This window comes from Ptychodera flava, chromosome 9 (assembly GCF_041260155.1).
Source record: "Ptychodera flava strain L36383 chromosome 9, AS_Pfla_20210202, whole genome shotgun sequence".
Classification (NCBI taxonomy): domain Eukaryota; kingdom Metazoa; phylum Hemichordata; class Enteropneusta; family Ptychoderidae; genus Ptychodera; species Ptychodera flava.
The window spans coordinates 36,700,497-36,720,017 of NC_091936.1; the positions used below are offsets into that span (position 1 = coordinate 36,700,497).

The 19,521-nt window shown below is 36.7% G+C and overlaps 1 long non-coding RNA gene across 1 annotated transcript; it reads left to right on the forward strand.

Annotated features, from left to right (window-relative positions):
- The first annotated feature begins 12,509 nt into the window (after positions 1 to 12,509).
- Positions 12,510 to 17,148, forward strand: LOC139140894 (uncharacterized). The gene is made up of 3 exons (XR_011554089.1): positions 12,510 to 12,580; positions 15,666 to 15,828; positions 16,338 to 17,148. It is a non-coding gene; the product is annotated as an uncharacterized lncRNA (long non-coding RNA).
- Positions 17,149 to 19,521: the final 2,373 nt, after the last annotated feature.

The following is a 19,521-nucleotide window of genomic DNA, read 5'->3' on the forward strand; positions in this document are numbered from 1 at the left end:
GTAACCACCCTTGTTTAATCAAGAATGTTAATATCAATAATCAAGCATACATAAATACAGAGATCACCGAGTCTTGGTATCGGAAAAATGTATTCATTATAGTTTCCTCATATAGTGAATCAACATTCCGTTGGAATTCCAAAATATAATTTCTCGCACACACATGGACTTGTAACCACCCTAGCCTTATCTAAAACATTTATGTCAATAATTAAGGATACTTAAACACAATGATTACCTAGTTTTGTATTTGGAAATAAAATCGTTCATAGTTCTCTTATAGATAACCTTGCACAGTGAATCAACACTATACACCCCCGCTGGCACTCTCCCTCGGTCTCTCATGTGTTTTTCCACTGTACTTTGAAATTCTCCCCTGTCAGATATCTTTTTGAAAAATCTACCATTACTAGTACAGAAATTTGCGAGAAATGGACACTTTCTCGCTTTTTGCGAGAAGTAAGCGAGAATACATAACTTTCTCGCAAAACTTAACGAAAATTTAATTTTGTCGCAATCAGCCAGCGAGAACTGTGTTTTCTCGCTTTGCATCTGCGAGAAATTGTATTCTGTGTAAGCATTTCACAGAAATTTCACAATTTCTCGCAGATGCAGAGCGAGAAAACATAGTTCTCGCTGATTGATTGCGAGAATTCAATTTCTCGCAGATGCATGCATGCAGCTTGATTGCAAGAAAATATGATTTCTCGCTTACTTCTCGCAATACAGCGAGAAAGTGTCCATTTCTCGCACATTTCTCGCAAATTTCTCTACTAGTGCATGATACCCATTGAATATAGTTAAATATACATAGACATATCAATTAATCAAAAAGACATGTAGGTCAAAAATCAGAATGAAGATTCCCTTTTTGCCCACACATCTGCTATGTACCTTTAACCTTTTCACATATTGGTGGACCTTAGCAGAGGAAAACGGAATGAAAAATTTCAGAGAGTACATGACACTGTGGTTGATATTACAGAACAAAAAATGACAAAAAAGTTGAATGTGATGTCAAATGTTACAGCTACTCTCCCGTAAAGTAGAACTAAGTTTACTCTATGTTTCTTGATAATTTAGGTGTAAAATTTATATTCAGTGACAATGCTCTAGTGCGTTACTTCAGTCCTCCAAAACCGCCCTCAAATAGCTTGCGAGATAATGAATTTGAATTTTGGTCTTCCCTGTTACCTTTTTAATATCTGGTTCAAAACCTTTATGAAAGGAAATTATCAATACAAGCAGTATTGACAAAGTACAATCAAGCCCGTATCAAAACGATGGACAGCATACAAGAAATATGTGCTTTGTTTGCTTGATTATATTCTAATTACATCTTATGAGAAGCCACACTGACACCCCCACCTGACAACCCCCACCTATTGAGCAATTCGAAAATACGGTGGACCCCTCTCGCCAAAATTATAAACAGACTTTCGATTTGCAAACATCCAGATATCTCTGATATACATATATGTATATATATATATATATATATATATATATATATATATATATATATATCTGTGTGTGTTTGTGTGTGTGTGTGTATATATATATATATATATATATATATATGTGTGTGTGTGTGTGTGTGTGTGTGTGTGTGTGTGTGTGTGTGTGTGTGTAAAATCGGAAGTTAGGATGGCCTCAACAAGACACAAAAAAAGGCTTTTACGTTGACCAGCTTTCGCCCTGCTTACAGGGCATCATCAGGTCCAACTGGAGAACTCAATTACATGTGGCACTATTAAGGTTTGAAAGTGCAAAGTATGCAAAATCAATTATGCAAGTTGATTATCACAACAGCCGACGCAAAGACAGGTGTAAATGCAACAATGGAAAGGGACTTTTGAATGAAGGATGACAGGACAGGGGGTTTTCGGTGTTCAAGCCATCTGGATACAATGTTTTCAACTTCTTTATCCAAAATGTCTCTTCAGAATCCAACATGACAGGGTCTTTGTTTGTGATTTGTTCGATGACGACAACCGCGAGATCACTGTCCGAATGTTCAGATCCATTGAAGTCTGGTGCTACAAGTGAGCTAGTGTTATACTGTCGTCTACGGATACAGCTTCGGTGTGCCGGAAAGTCTTTGTTTGATCGTATTCCGTGTTTGTCCAATGTACATTAGTTGACATTTTCTGCAGACGATCAAGTAAATTACCCATGATGACCTACACGATAGGTTGCCCCTCACTTTGAATCGTTCTCCTGTGTCTTTGCTAGTAAAGGTATTTGTGGTTAATATATTTACAATAAACGCAACGGGTAGCATTGCAAGGGTGAGATAAAGTTTGGTGTTTGAAGTTCTGTGATTTATTGTGGACCAGAATGTCTCCCAAATTCCTGCAGCGACGATATGCCAATAACGGAGGTGAAGGCATGACTCTTTTCATTGTAGCCGATTTCATTAGTATCTTGTGATGTTGTGTCACAATTTTTTTCACATCGGGACCCAATGGGTTGTAGTCTGTGACGTATGTCAATAGCGATTCCGCGATTTTTGTTTTGTATTGCAGTAAACGCTTACCATCTAGTTTATTGACTTTGTTTATAATCGGTTGAATGTCCTCTTATTTGTATATATATATATATATATATATATATATATATATATATTATATATATATATATATATATATATATATATATATATATATATATATATATATATATATATATATATATATATAAATGAAACCTGAAACTCATACCATTACCAATCAGAGAGAGTTTTGTTTTGAGTACCCATTCAAGTCCCTAAATCCTTTCAAGTGCCCCAACATACCCTTTATATTTTCAAGCCCACCTTCGTCGCCCCATTCTACCGCCCCCTCAAGAAGTGTTTGTGAATGCACTGGTCCGGGCTAAAACCGTTAGTTATTCTGGTGGTTCTATACTGCTCTATCAATATACACTTGATTTGTTATGACCTTCAACACGAGACTTCGCATAGTAGTTTTCTTTCTCACCTGCAACGTTTTACTCTGATATATCCTTTCGCTCAGACTCGGAGTAAAACAAGAAACTGCAGTGGATACACAAAACCACCCCAATCAGCAAAACGTTAGCTTTTAAATTGACAACCCAACATATTTCATACCAATCAGAGATATTTTTGTTTTGAATCCCCCTTTAAATCCCCAAATCCTTTCAATTGCTCCAATATACATTCAAGGCCCCCGGTCGACTCTACCAACCCCTCCTGAAGTGTTTGTGAATGCAGCCTTACTTGACCGGGATGAAATAGCTGGTGATCCGAGTGGTGACCTATATTACCCCATCAATATCCATTGACTTGTTATGACCTTTAACATGAGACTTTATTTAATGAACTTTCCTAATTGGAGTGATTTGTCCAGAAACACATCATCAAATTTCATTAAACTTTGTTCAAATGTGGATCTAACAGTGCTGTAATACAAGTCATCGATACTTAGTGGTATCGCTTATGAAATATAGTATACTTGATAATCTGTCACTGTTATAATAGAATGCAAAAATATTTGGCAACATCCTGTCGATTAATTACTTATTGACTTATTTAATGACCTTTTGTAATTAAGGTGGCAGCCCACTTTCCTAATTGGAGTGATTTGTCCAGAAACACATCATCAAATTTCATCAAACTTTGTTCCAATGTGGATCTAACAGTGCTGTAATACAAGTTATCGATACTTAGTGGTATCGCTTATGAAATATAGTATACTTGATAATCTGTCACTGTTATAATAGAATGCAAAAATATTTGGCAACATCCTGTCGATTAATTACTTATTGACTTATTTAATGACCTTTTGTAATTAAGGTGGCAGCCCACATTGGTTTTACGTTTTCACCAACATGCAACTCGTCTTTAATCAGAAACGTAATTAATGAGCCGGACTCTATCCTAACAAAGGACTTGCAATCAAAGTACATATTAACAAGTGGGGACTGTGTCATCAACGATGACTTGTTTTATTTCTCGCCTGTGACGTTCTACTCCGATATATTGTTCGGCACAACAAAAGAGTGTCGAGTACTCACTGTGATTTCAAAAAGCTACGAAAAAGATAGATGATAAACAAAGGTGAAAATCACTTACATTTTCTACAATCAAAATTCATATTCCTAATGGAGCACTCGCCCCTTCAACTTTAGAAAACAAAGACCCATTTCCTGCGAATTAATTTCAATTAATATGCACGCAACAATAGTGCAGCTGATCATATCGCTGTTCTCTGGCGTCTCTGTTGGTGTCCGCCGTGCCCCAAGGTGAGCAATGTTCTGTAAATTGTAATCGTAATTGAAACGAAATTGTAATCGAAATAATTACGAAAGCCGCAGACTGTAAAGACCATATATTGACGGATGTTATTGTGTGTTTAGTGTATATTATCCACAATTGACAGGCGTCATTGCGTCTTGGTAAACTAGCTTCGATCGTCAAAACCAAATCATTGTATCATCATGATTCAGGGGGCTACGTTTTTAATCATATCAGAATCATTGAATCACACTCGTGAACTATGACAATGATAAGGTGTCTATTATCATACTTTGAATTTTTAATGAAGATTGTGCTAGGTATAGGTCATTGACCTGCTCCACGCATAGTTCATGGTTACCTGCTCTGTGCACAAAGTTTTCAGAAATCATCATGAGGTCGCAGTCCTAGTCATTGTTTCGAAAACTTTGTACGCCTCCCCAATTCTATATAGAGAACATAACAAAATCAAATCAATTCATAACAAAATCAATTCTCCTCATAAAAACTTTAATAGTTAACTCACTGAACCCACAACACATTCCTTTTTTATGTCTTTCACTACACAATCTGAAGTTCATAACATCATTTGCACCCTGAATCCAAAAAAGGCATGTGGCCATGACAAAATGCCAGCCAGACTTATAATTGATGGGGCAGCTATAATATCAAAACCCTTGGCATATATATTCAATCTGTCATTTCAGACTGGAATTTTCCCTCAATCTCTAAAAATAGCCAAAGTCACACCAATCTTTAAAAAAGGCACAACAGATGATCCCGGAAATTATAGACCTATATCAGTATTGCTCCTGTTAAGTAAGATTCTAGAAAACATTGTCAATACACGCTTAATTCACTACATAGAAAAAAACAATATTTTATATGAGCATCAATATGGATTTTGTCATAAATACAGCACAAAACTTTCAATTGTAAAGCTAATCAATTATCTTATCAAACAACTTGATAATGGCAAAGTTACACTTGGTATTTTCCTTGACTTCTCTAAAGCTTTTGATACAATCAATCATGAAATTCTTCTTTTTAAGCTTGCTCACTATGGTATTCGAGGTCTTCCTTTAACGTGACCCTCCCCCCTATCCCCAGCCCATCCCATCTGTAATTACTGAAGGCTCCCTAAAGAAAAAACAAATGTGAGGGACACCAACGGAGGGGTGCCAACATAGGGTAAACACAGGAGTCTATGTATGGGGTTTAGCGATTCTGGTACAGTCACACGCTTGAATCACATACTGCCAATAAATGTCGCATGTATAGCTTAGAATACTTCAGGCTCTTGAAGAAACAAAGAAAAATGACAAAAAATGCATATTCTGCATATTACATTTCAAAATGGGTTTGAGAAATGAGTGTTTTAGAAACTAAGGCACGAATAGTTTATACTATTTTTAATAGCACACACCTTTGGGATACAAAGAAACCAAGTGACAGAGGCATAAACCTCAAAACTGAAATCTGCAAATCACGAGGAATGACTGTAACGGCCGGATTGTTCACCATATCAAATTCCTAAAAAGCTGATTAGTGACTGTCTGAATGTTACGTGGAACCAATGATGAACTCGTAGGGCCACCTTTGTGTTGCAGAGTTGAGTATGACTTTATTGCGTAAGGCATCAAGACCTACTCTCCATGCTCCGACCTGAAAGCAACAAAGTAAATAATAATACTTAAGTAATAGCTCCATTTCTTTCTAGAAAGTCCCATGAGAATACGTACAGTATTCCTACAACCATACAGTAAGCTGGGATGTCAGTAAATATTTGGATCTGAAACAAGTTTTTCCATTCTTTGACTTTTATTGATGTAGGCAACAATGGCTACAGCTCCAGATGTTAAAGCAGTCATCAATGAGAGATATCAGAAGTATATATTTAACTTGGGGGATTTTAAAGGTCTCGTGCAGCTGTACACCCCAGGTGGAAAATGGTTAGTCCCCGGATAAAAGACACTGAACGCCAGACAGGGTGAGTAGGAGAGAAATTAACCTAATTGTTCTAGAAAAGAGTTATTTCTGGTGATTTAAAAAGGGCAAATGAATAAAATCGGAGACTAAGATTCATGATGAATCTGCCTTGAAAACTGAATAGGACGGTTCTTTATGTTACAAGTAATTTGCGGGACTATTCATTTGCGCTTCAAGTATGAGTGTCCGTTTTCTCAAAAACACGGTGTATTAAGGCACTCACTGGGGCACCTAATCTTTATAAAAGACAGTAAAGGAGACATAGTAATCACTGGTAGGTACATATCAGGTTCGATTCATTTCTCGACCTTGTTATTTACACGAAAGTGAACCTTTTATAAGGATATGACGCAGATGTCAACACCTTCAAAAGTGGACACTTCGTAGAAGGTGGCCGATTGAAAGTAGAACGACAGCGGTATTTTAGAGATAATGTTGTACATTGACCAAATCTAAAATTGTCATTTCAGAGATACTTGATGCCTTTGACAGTGGTGTAGTAGCAGGAGGTGAACTCATTAGTGAAATTGAATGTGAAGAGGCGTTTGGGAAACACGGAGACCAGTTCGTAACCTCCAGGTCATCCTTTACAATGACGAGCAAAGATGGTGCGAACGCGAATCCAGGCAAAGATGTTATTGTGTGGAAATTCGTTGATGGCGAATATCTGGTAGAGGTCGACATTTGGAATTCTGATGAAAAATAATTTAGTTCATGATAGCCTCTCAGCAGCTATCAGTATTAGGGAGCCTTCAGTAATTACAGGGGGTGGGCCGGGGGCATTGGGGGAGGGTCACTTTTTAGAAAACTATCCAAGGGGGAGGGTTATTTTTATAAACCTATCTTGGGGAGGGTCACTTTTAACAGAAGCTAATTTTACGGCCAAGCCTTCGATTGTCCATGTGATATTCCATGAATAGGAAACCACCGATGAAATTATTTTAAATACTTACACTCAACAAGTCTCACAAGCAAAGAGGATGCAGTGGAATCGTATATTAAATGCCTTGAACAGTGAAAACTGATGCAAGACATGAGATAGAAAGACATGAGAGAAAAACATATCGGACAGTAGCAAAGTGTATATCAAGTAGCAAGCGTCTATAAACGCACAGATATTGTTAGTTTTATATTCAAATCAACATTTCAATGAAATTCCAAAATCGAATTTCTTGCACACACATGGCCTTTTAACCACCCTAGTTTAATCAAGAACGTTAATATCAAGAATAAAGCGTACATAAATGCATAGATTTACTAAGTATTTTATTGGAAAAAAATATTCATAGATTCCTCATAGACTACCATGTATAGTGAATCAACATTTCGGTGATTTTACAAAGTCGAAATCTGCACTAACATTGACTTCTAACCATCCTAGTTTCATCAAGAATGTTGATATCAATAGTCAAGCGTAAATGAATACATATATTTACCGAGTTTGTATTTGAAAAAAACAATGTTCATAGTTCTCTCATAGATAACCATGCACAATGAATCAACAACTATATAAACCCGGCTGGCACTCTCCGTCATTCTCTCAAGTGTTCTCCCACTGTACTTACAGCTTCTCCCCTGTCAGATATCCTTTTGAAAACTCTACCATAGTACCCATAGAATATAGTTAAATATACATAGACATATCGATTAATTATAAAGACATATAGGTCAAAAAATCAGTATGAAATTACCCTTTTGCCTATACATATGCAGCCTATTTCAACAAGCACTGGGCATTGCACTGTACCTTTAATCCTTTCACATCATCGGAGACCTCTACAGAGGAAAATAGGAGTGAAAAGTTTCAGAGAGTACATGTCAAATGTTATAGCTACTCTCCCTTAAAGCCGCACTTTTCAATCCCAGGTTCTCGCATTAGTGGAGTTCTCCTCCTAGTCAAACAATTGGCCAGTACGATGTTTGATTTCTATAACATTAATTACACAAACTGATCTCAACCTTTTGTCACCTTTTGCTAATCCTGCAAATAGAGTTATACAAGCGTTTGATTGACGGCCGGTTCAAATCGCCAATGGTCATTGATTCCCCATCACAAACGCTCGAATATCCTAAAAAATTGTCTTCCAGTCGCGTTAAACTTTGAACATAACCACAGAGTTCGATCGGCAGCAACTTCGCGCTGACCGCTTGGCAGTCTGCGTTTTTGCGGCCGGGGAAAACTAAAAAGTGGCATTTTCTGGAGCGTATGCCAGCGTGTTGCCTGTTTGGTATCTGTGCATTTACAGACATTTGATAATTGATAAAAATGTAATTAATTACAATAGGGTGTTTACAAGTTCACATGTGTACAAGAAATTTAATTTTGGAATGTCACCGAAATGTTGATTCACCATACATAAAGTCTATGACAAACTGTGATTTTTTTTTCAAATATAAAACTTACTATACTTGTGCGTATATAGACCTTGGATAATTCATATAAATTTACTTAATTAGAATAGGGTGGTTACAAGTGCATATTTGTACAAGAAATTTGATTTTGGAATTTCACCTAACATGTTTGTCCATTAGAGTCTATGATAAAACTGCGTATATTTTCCCCAATATAAAACTTGCAACATTTGTGCATATATAGACCCTGGATAATTGACATAATTGCACTTGATTCGATTCGATTAGATTAGGGTGGTTTCAACTGCATATGTGTACAAAAAATTTGATTTCGGAATTTCACCGAAAATTTTGATCGACTATAATATTGAGTCTATGACAAAACTATAAATATTCTTTTAAAATACTAAACTAACTAAATCTGTCCTTTTTATAAGTTTTGACAATTGATATAAATGTTCTTGATTCAAATAGGGCATTCGAAAGTTCAGATGCGGACAACAGATATAATAATGGAATTTCCCCAAAATTATTATAACACTTCTCATGGTAGTCTCTGTGTAAACTATTAACTATTTTTCCTGACAAAACTTGCTAAATCCGAAATATGTGTAAAGACCGTAATCATTGTTATTGATTACAAATGAATTCTAGTACGGACATGAATTCAATTTTAAACATTAACAATGCTGGCTGTACTCATTTGAATGCGCGGAACTTTTCATCACGCATCGGGGAGTAGAACAAGAACTGCTGTGGATACACAAAACCAACCCCAAATGAGCTAAATATTAGCGCCAACCCAACACAAAGTTCATAAATTATCAATCACAAACAGTTTTGTTTCGAGTCCCCCTTTAAGTCCCCAAATCTGTCCTAAAACTGTCATTGTCAAACCGAGAGCACCGTGGTATACAGAAGAACTGATGCTTATGAGGAAAACTGTACGGCAATGTGAACAAAAATGGCGACGCACCCGATTGGTCATCCATCGTGAGATATTTGTCGCTAAACGAACAGAATACGATCGACGTGTGGATCAGGTAAAATCAGACCATCACCGGTCACGCATTGATGCCGCGGATACAAGAGAACTCTTTGCCATAGTCGATAAATTAACCGGAACAAAGAAAGCAAGTGTAAAAATTCGGCCAACGGACATTCCTTTGAACGAACTAAGTAGTGCATTTATGGACTTTTTCAACAAAAAATTGAAATGCTCAGGAAAGGTTTGACTCCTGTAATTGATCACTCGGTTTTAACGAGACCTTTGATATGTTGAACTTCATTGCCATCTTTTAATCCTGTAAACGAAAATGATTTTTTAAACTTAGTAGTGAAATCCTCTTCTAAATCGTGTATTTTAGACATTTTAACCACTGAATTTTTAAAATCTTGTATTCATGATCTTGTACCTTTTATTACACACCTTTTTAATTTTTCACTCTCGACGGGCATTGTTCCGAAGGCAGTGTTGCCGCCAGGACGCGCCCTTGCGACAATGTCCCCAAAACGGAACCCATTGTCCCGCATTCTTGCGTACTACGGGTCACCGCGGGCGCATTCGTGAGTCGACTGTGTTCAATGTGGTCTACAAGTAATATCTGTTACTGAACGATGACCTTTGTTTTGCATAATTATTTCCAGGTTTGCACAGTAAATACGTACTTTCTGAGCTAGCCTTGTTTAAAAGTTATTAAAACGTTGCACTTGATATCATAATTTGCTTGACCGTAGTCCGTCTGAGTTCTGATTGGCGACAGATAGGGAGATATGGTAGACTGCTACAATCACCTGAAATTCAAGCATAGTGACGCGGTCCTAGTAGCTTGAAATTTGTTCAGTGAAACTAATTTGTTACAAAATAATACAAAATTTGATTGATAACTGACGCTTGTTGTCCCCAAAATGTGTAGAATGTCCCCCAAAATAAACTGTAGTGGGACACAGTGTCCCCTGACATAAAATTCCTGGCTGCAACACTGCGGAGGTTTTTAAAACTGCAATTATCCGACCTTTGATAAAGAACCCAGGTCTAGATCATAATGTACTACAGACCTGTGTCGAATCTGTGTTTTCTGTCAAAGTGTTTAGAGCGCATTGTCGCCGAACAGTTGAAAAACTATTTGGAAGACAACTGATTATATGCAAAGTGTCAATCCGCCTATCGCCCGCACCACAGTACTGAAACAATCCTTCGACGAGTGCATAATGATATTATGATTGCGTTGGACTCTTGGAAAGATGTAGTCATGATTATGCTAGATTTGTCAGCTGTGTTCGATACTCTCGACCATGACATTTTGATTCACAGATTGCGATCTCGTTTCAGAGTAACAGGTGTAGTTCTGAAGTGGTTACGTTCATCTATCAAATCGTGTACAACGTGTATCTATCGACACAGCAACTTCAAAAGATGCCGTTTTATACTATGGTGTTCTACAAGATTCGGTACTTGGACCTATCCTTTTTACACTGTACACTGCACCTCTTGATGATATAATTTCTGCTCATGAATTGGAATACATTTTGTACACAGATGATTCTCAGATTTATGTTGTTTGCAATAGCCCCGTAGATGTCAGATCAGATCTTGAATTATGTGTTCAAAAAATTCGTCAATGGATGATTTCAAATATGCTGATTCTTAATGATGGCAAGACTGAAGTAATTCAGTTTTCATCGCGTTTCAGAAGAGGTTGGATGAAGTTGAATTCCCTAAGAATTGGCACATTTGACATCAGTCCGTCTGCATCGGTAAAAAATCTTGGAGTACTTTTAGAGTCTGATGGTTTCATGAAAAATCAAGTAAATAGTATTTGTAAATCTGCTTTCTTCGCTTTGTACAGAATTAACTAAATTCACTGTTTGATCGACAAGAAATCCACAGAAAAACTTAATATACATGTTTTTGTGACATCGCGACTTGACTATTGTAATAGTCTCCTGTATGGAATTCAAAATTACCAACTTGAAAAATTCTAGTCAGTTCAAAATGCTGCTGTACGCTTAATTAGTCGTACACGGAAATGTGAACACTTTACGCCAGTTTTAATGGATTTGCATTGGTTAACTGCAAAAGAAAGATTCAAGTTTAAAATTCTCCTCCTCATTTTCAAAATCTTAACTGGTAAATGTCCAGAGTATTTGAAGTCACTGATAGATATTCAGGTTCAACGACGTGTTCTCCGTTCCTCTGATAAACTATTGTTAATTCGGCGTGATACGAGGAACACTACTGTAAACTATGGTTTTCGTGCTTTTTCAGTTGCTGCTCCAGTTTTATGGAATGAACTAGCGTTTACTAATGCTATTTTAAACTGATCGGTTCAATCCTTTAAGCGCCAGTTGAAAACTTATCTTTTTAAGGAATGTTACTGTATTTAATGACATGTATTGATATTTTTTATTTGTCATTTTTATTTCATTGTTGGTGTATAGAGCACTGAGACGAAGTGTAGTGCGCTCTTTAAGAAATAAATAATAATAACAAATAAAATCCTTTCAAGTACCTCAACCTACCTTTGATATTTTCAAGCCCACCTTCGTCGATTCTACTGCCCCCTCCAGAAGTGTTTGTGAATGCACTGGTCCGGCGTAAAAAAGCTGGTGATCCGGGTGGTGACCTATACTACTCCATCAATATACACTTGACTTGTCACCTTTAACACGACACTTCGCATTATAGTTTTCTTTCTCACCTTCGACGTTTTACTCTGATGTATTCTTTCGCACAACAAAGGAGTGTCGAGTATTCGCTGTGATTTCAAAGAACTACGACAAAAATAGAGAATAAACAAAGGTGAAAATCAGTTAAATTTTCTACAATCAAAATTAATATTCCTAATGCAACACTCGCCCCTTCATCTTTAGAAAACAAAGACCCATTTCTTGCGAATTGATTTCAATACAAGCAACGGTAGTGGGGCTGACCCATATCGCTGTTCTCTGGCGTCTCTGTAGGTGTCCCCCGTGCCTAAGGTGAGCAACATTCTGTAAATTGTAGACGAAATGGAATCGAAATTGTAATCGAAATAATTACGAAAGCCGCAGACTGTAAGGTCATATATTGACTGATGTTATTGTGTGTTTAATGTATATTATCCACAATTGACAGGCGTCCTTGCGTCTTGGTAAACTACCTTCGATCGTCAAAACCAAATCATTGTATCAACATGATTCAGAAGGCTACGTTTGTAATCATATCAGAATCATCAAGTCGCACTCATTAACTATAACAATGATACGGTGTCTGTTATCAAACTTTGCATTTTTAATGAATATTGTGCTAGATATAGATCATTGACCTGCTCCCCGCATAGTTCATGGTTACCTGCTTTGTGCACAAAGTTTTCAGAAATCATCATGAGGTCGCAGTCGTAGTAATTGTTTAGAAAACTTTGTACGCCTCCTGAATTCTATATAGAGAACATCTGAATAAAATAATCATGTAGAGGCACTCAAGGACTATATTTGTCAGGCCAGATAAATATGTTGTTCTTGAGAAAAAATTAGTCAACAGTATCATGCGGAATAAGTAGCCTAGGAATGACCTAAATACAGCGAAAGCGACTCTATTGTCAGTCAAATAGGAATCAGTCAGACATGCAGAAGAACATATCGATTGCACTGGGCCCTGCACATGTCGACTGGTATATGCAATGGTAATGCAGGTAATATTCTTTCCAAAAATACATTTTTAAAGATGAAAGAATATGTATTACAATTTGCGACAGGGAAAATTTGATGTGTAAAACAGCAAACTATTTGTTTTGCTATATTCTTAGGGCTGTAATAACACAATATGAGTCAACATTATAAACACAATGTATGGAAACTTTGTGACGAAAATTAATGTACCATAGAGTATTGAAATGGCACAATACTTTCACATTAAAAATATCATTTTTGTCAAAAAGTTTTTTCATCGCTCCAACGGCCATATTGTACAGGAAGTTTCGGGCCGGGTAAAACAAAGGTTGCCCTTTATTGCTACATGCTTCTACCACGACCGTGATTCGGTGCAGAACTGCAAAACGTTTGATTTGCTATAAAAGGTTCGTCTCTTATTTTGGTGGTTATGGTAAAACGCATTATGGTTTCACATGTTGGCGTGCATTTCCATGCAACTATGGCAAGACTTTTAATTCTGATGTGTTCCTAAAAACATTTTGGGACACTACTCTACGAGTTAATGAAGAGGACCGCTCTATTTTCCTTTTACAGAACCCTCCTGTCTTGCAAAAACATGAAACTATCCTCCGATATAATGACTTTCCCGACGAGAATGTAAAGCTTACTTCAGGCTCTGAACTTCTAAACACGCAGTATCGGGCGACGTTAAAAATACAACAACAGAAAATCTTGACTGCATAAAGTTAGTTATTCCAACGGAAATGCCTGACTCAATAACACAATAGTTTTGGGATTTTGTCACACACGTCGACCAATACCTTTGAGTAAACAATAGAACTTGCAGGGGCTGTCCAATGGACTCTCAGGAATTTCATTGTATTTTTCCTATACGGACTAACGGCGAAAGTATTTTGTGGTCACAAAACCCAATTTCTAATCCCACATTGATATCACTGTACAAATCTAATAACGTTAACAGTAAGAGGTCTAGACTATAAGATCTGAATTTGGTCTTTACATTAAAAATTTAAAACAATTGGGCAAAATTTCGCTTTTTAAGGTAGTTCGAAAATGAAAGACTTAGACGTTTGCTCAATTTTTTCAATTATGTAACCTTTAAACCGTTCAATTTCAAAATCAACAATAAAGATTGCGGGACATCACCCAAAAAACAAGTAAATGTTGCCCCTAGTAAAACAAATAAAGGTAATATGTACACATTCTGTTGACATATGATGATAGCTACCATGCAAAGCCAATTAAAAATATACGTACTTGACTAGAGTGGGATGAATGAAACTGCATATCTGATAATGAAGAAATTTGTTTACAAATTTCGTTTGTCAATTCTCGCCCTTTCCAGCTAAATCAGAGCATTGATATATCTCTGACAATTTTTTAATGTAAAAGTGCATATACGTACAACAAATATGATATTGGAATATAACGGATAATGTCAGATCACTGCATCTAGTTGTCTATGGGGGAAAGCTAATAAAACAGTTTTCCAATACAAAACAAGCTATGTCTGTGCATTTATATTTGCTTAATTGTTGATATAAATGTAATTTAATGCATCGGGGTAGTTAAAAGTGTTTATGTGCATTACAAATAGGATATTGAAATTTCACACAAAAGTGTCGGGGTGCAAGGGGCATACAATACACACATTTAAACAAGTAGCGTATGTCCCATATGAGTTCATTGAAACGAGTAGTATCGTTTTGCATTTTCCTAAGCATAAGACCTAATATATTGTCAATATGATAAGCAAAGTCAAATTCTAGAGAATAAGAAAATGTAAGGGTCACAAACGTAGGGGTGCCAACACGGTAAACGCGGGAGTCTATTAGTTGAAGCACATCTGGTGCGTCCACTTAATGTTGGTTGTAAAACGTTGAAAATTACTGTAGCCCTTAAAGAAAAAAAAACAAGACAAAAGTACACTTTCTATGGCACTTCCACATAGGTTCGAGAACTAAGTGCTTTAGAAATAGTTTATACAATTCTAATGGCACACACCTTTGGGATACGAAGTAAACTAATTCGCACAAAGGCATCTGCCTGAGAACTGAAATCTGGCTATCACGAGGAATGACGGTAAGGACCGGGTTGTCCACCATGTCAAATTTCAAAAAAGTTGATCTGTAACTGTCTGAATGTGATGTGGAACCAATGATGAACACGTTGGGCCAGTTCTGTGTTGCAGAGTTGAGAATGACTTTATAGCATAAGGCATCGAGACCGGGTATGTACGCTCTGGCCTGAGAGCAACAACATTTAGAATACTGGAGTACATTAGCTACATATCTCTCAAGAAAGTCCAGTAAGAATACGTACAGTATTCGTATAACTGTACAATAAATAGGGATGTCAGTAGATATTTTGATCTGAAACAAGTCTTTTCATTCTTTAACTTTTGTTGATGTAGGCAACAATGGCTACTACTCCAGATATTAAAGCAGTCATCAGTGAGAGATATCAGAAGTTCAAACACATATATAACTTGGGAGATTTTAAAGGTCTGATGCAGCTGTACACCCCAGGTGGAAAATGGTTAGCTCACGGACGACAGATACTGAACGGTAGACAGGGTGAGTAGGAGACAAATGAACTGAATTGTTTTTGAAAAGAGTTATTTCTGGTGATTTAAAACGAGTAAATGATTTTTAAAATCGGGGATCAACATTCATGAAGAATATGCCTTGAAAACTGCAATAGGGCGGTTCTTTATGTACTAAGTAATATCAGCTTGTATTTATTTTGTCACGTGCGACATGGAATACAGCAATACATATGTAATAATTTGTGGAACCATTCATTTATCACGGTAAGTATGAGTGCCCCTTTTCTCAAAAACACCAGGCAGTAAAAAACAAACTAGGGCACAAGATCCTTATAAATACAGTAAAGGAAGATTCAATTATTGAGTCATTCTATCTCTCTACCCTACGATTTACACGAAAGTTAACTGTTTATGAGGATACATGCCAACACCTTGAAAAGTGGATTTATAGAAAGCAATCAATTAAAAGTAAAACTGCGGCGGTATTTTCGAGATAATATTGTGCATTAACCAAATCGAAAAATTGTCGCTTTTCAGAGATACTTGATGCTCTTGAAAATGGTTTACTGGGAGATCTACTTCTTAGTGAAACTAAATTAGAAGAGGTGTTTGGGAAACATGGAGACGAGTTCGTAACCTCCAGGTCATCGTTTAAACTGACAAGCAAAGATGGTGCGAAGACGATTTCAGGCAAAGATGTTGTTGTGTGGAAATTGGTGGACGGCGAGTATCTGCTCGAGGTCGACATTGCGAATTTTGACGAATAATATTTCAGTTGATGATAGTTCCATTGTCCCTGAACCGCACTTCAGGAATGGACAGATTTTGTAGTTGTACAACCGCAGCACAGGCAGTCATAGATATTAAGCTATTAATGGGGTTCTTTTATTACTACATCAGAACTTCAAGTAACTTAAATTTTGCAAAATCGACAGCACCTTACAAAGAAATATCTTGAAACGTTTCCCTGCACCGCACTACTATTGTAATGGACCAAAAGCATTCTCAAGATTATGTAGTTTCGTTATTCTTAACTCATTAAATGATATATGAGACTTCACAAAGGCAAGCTTTGCATCTTTCGGATATTTGTTCAGGTCGTCAACTGAGACATTTGCACATTTGGCAAGTTTTGATTTTTTCGTATTTAGTTCTCATGAAAACAAAAAACAACAGCGTTTATCGAAGAAATAAACTAGCCAGCTTATAAGAGTCGTCACGTCTAAAATCAATATCTGTCTTTCAACGTTTGCCACATGTTTGCCACATGAAAGTGTTATGATCAATATTATGAACCAATATTCACCGGAGATTAATTCCAAATGTCATTAAATATACAAATATGTAATTAACTGAAATATCTATAAATATATCAATCAAATCAATATTTTTAGCAGGTATCATCAAATTTGATGCAGGACTTTCGGAGTTATGTAAGTAACTACAAAGTTCATTAAATATGCTAATCAGCGGTAATTGATATGACACCACTGAATCATTATAATGTTCTGAGATTGTCATCGGTGAAAAGTTTCATGAAATTTTGTTCAGTGTTTCTTAATATATGTCGAAATTGCCATTACTGTCTCTATTGAAACCGTTATATGGAAAACAAGTCATTGACAATGACACAGTCCCCACTTGTTAATGGGTACTTTAATTACAAGTCCTCTGAGAGGACTACTGTAAGCTGCCATACTAATTACAAAAGGTCATTAAAATGAATCAATTAGTAGCTAATCGACAGGATGCTGCCAAACATTTTTGCATCCTATCCTAACACTGACAGATTATCACCGGTGCCATATTTCATAAAGTTTGATGCAGTACTTTGGAAATTCACCCAAAAAACAAAAATCCAATGCAAACTACCAATTAATTTATATATATGTGTGATACCACTGAGTGTCATTGATTTGTATTTACAACACTATGAGATCAAAATCCGTACCAAGTTTCATCAAATTTTACGCAGTATTTGTGGATATATCACCCTTATTAGGAAAATTACATGTAATTACATATGCAATTACAAATTGATTAACTTGACACTGATAAATGTCTTTTCACTGTTAAGCAATTTGAGCTCAACATCTGTACCAAGTTTCATGAAATTTGTTGAACTATTTCTTGACATATCAGCCTAATCACCAAAATTAATTAATATGCAAATAAGCAATTCATTGATAAGAAACTGTACATATCTTTGCACGCCATTTGACTACTGGAAGGAAAAAATCTGTACCATGTTTCATTAAATTTGATGCAGCATTATTAGACATATGACAATAATTATGAAAGTTCATTAAATATGTAAATTAGCAATTAATTGACATGATACTCCTTAATGTGTTCACATAGTATTATAATGCTGAAGGATCAACATCTGCACCACGTTTCATAAAATTTAAAACAGTATTTCTGGAGATAGCCCACTAATTAGGAAAAGGAACAAAATATGCAAATTAGCAATTAATTAACATGATACTGCTAAGTGTCTTTGTACACTATTGTAGGGCTATGTGCTAAAGATTTGTACCATTTGTTTCATTAAATCTGTTGCAGTATATTCTAGACATCACCCTAATTGCAAAAATTCATCAAATATGCAAATTAGCAATTAATTGATGCAATACTGACATATGTCATTGACTGATATTAGAACTCTGTGTGAAAATCATCTGCACAAAGTTTCATCAAATTTGGCACAGTTGTACCAGAAACAGCGCTCTAATCCAGAATTATGCAAATTAGCACTAATTATGCATGCCACACCAATATAAATGGACCTGCATATGTATGCCATAGTGTAGTATCCTTGTACCAAGTTTAAAAAGAATTGGCACAGGCATATCTCAGATATCTGCATTCATGAGCCCCTATGCATGGACACAGCATTAATATTAATTTCATCCTTGAACCCCTGTGGATCATACCTGGGGACCCTGTGGATGGATATCAAATACAGGAAAGAAAACGGCCGTCACACAGCCATTTTGATCGAATCATTACAAAAATCGGCGTGTGATAGGGATTGATATATGTACCAACTTTCAATGCAATCGCGCCCGGCATCGCTGAGAAATTTACGTGAACGAACGCACAGTCGTCAAATATAAGAAACAAAATGGCCGCCACACAGCCATTTTAGACCGGATCAAAACAAAAATCAATGTGCATATGTATAACATATAGAGTAATCTATGTACCAAGTTTGAATGGAATTGCTCCTAGCATCACTGAGAAATTTGCGTGAACATACGCACCGACATCAAATACAGGAAACAAAATGGCCGCCAGACGGCCATATTGGATCGGATCGTAAAACAAATCGACGTGCATATGTATGGCATAGGTAATAATCCTTGTACCAAGTTTGAACGAAATCGCTCCAGGCGTCTCTGAGATATCTGCGTGAACGGACGGACGGACGCACGGACAGACGGACGGACGCACGGACATGACCAAACCTATAAGTCCCGCCGGACGGTGTCCATGGGGACTAAAAATGCACGCCACACTAACCAAAATCTTATCAGTTCTTGCCATTAGCATATGGTACCTGTCTACCAAATCTGTTCAGGGGTTCTTGAGTTATCGTGTAAACAGACAGACAGACAGACAGACAGACAGACACGCACTGACACATACGCACGCACACTGACAGACAGACACACATTGCTACAGCATCACGTGAGCGAAAACTTGGCTAAAATTGAAG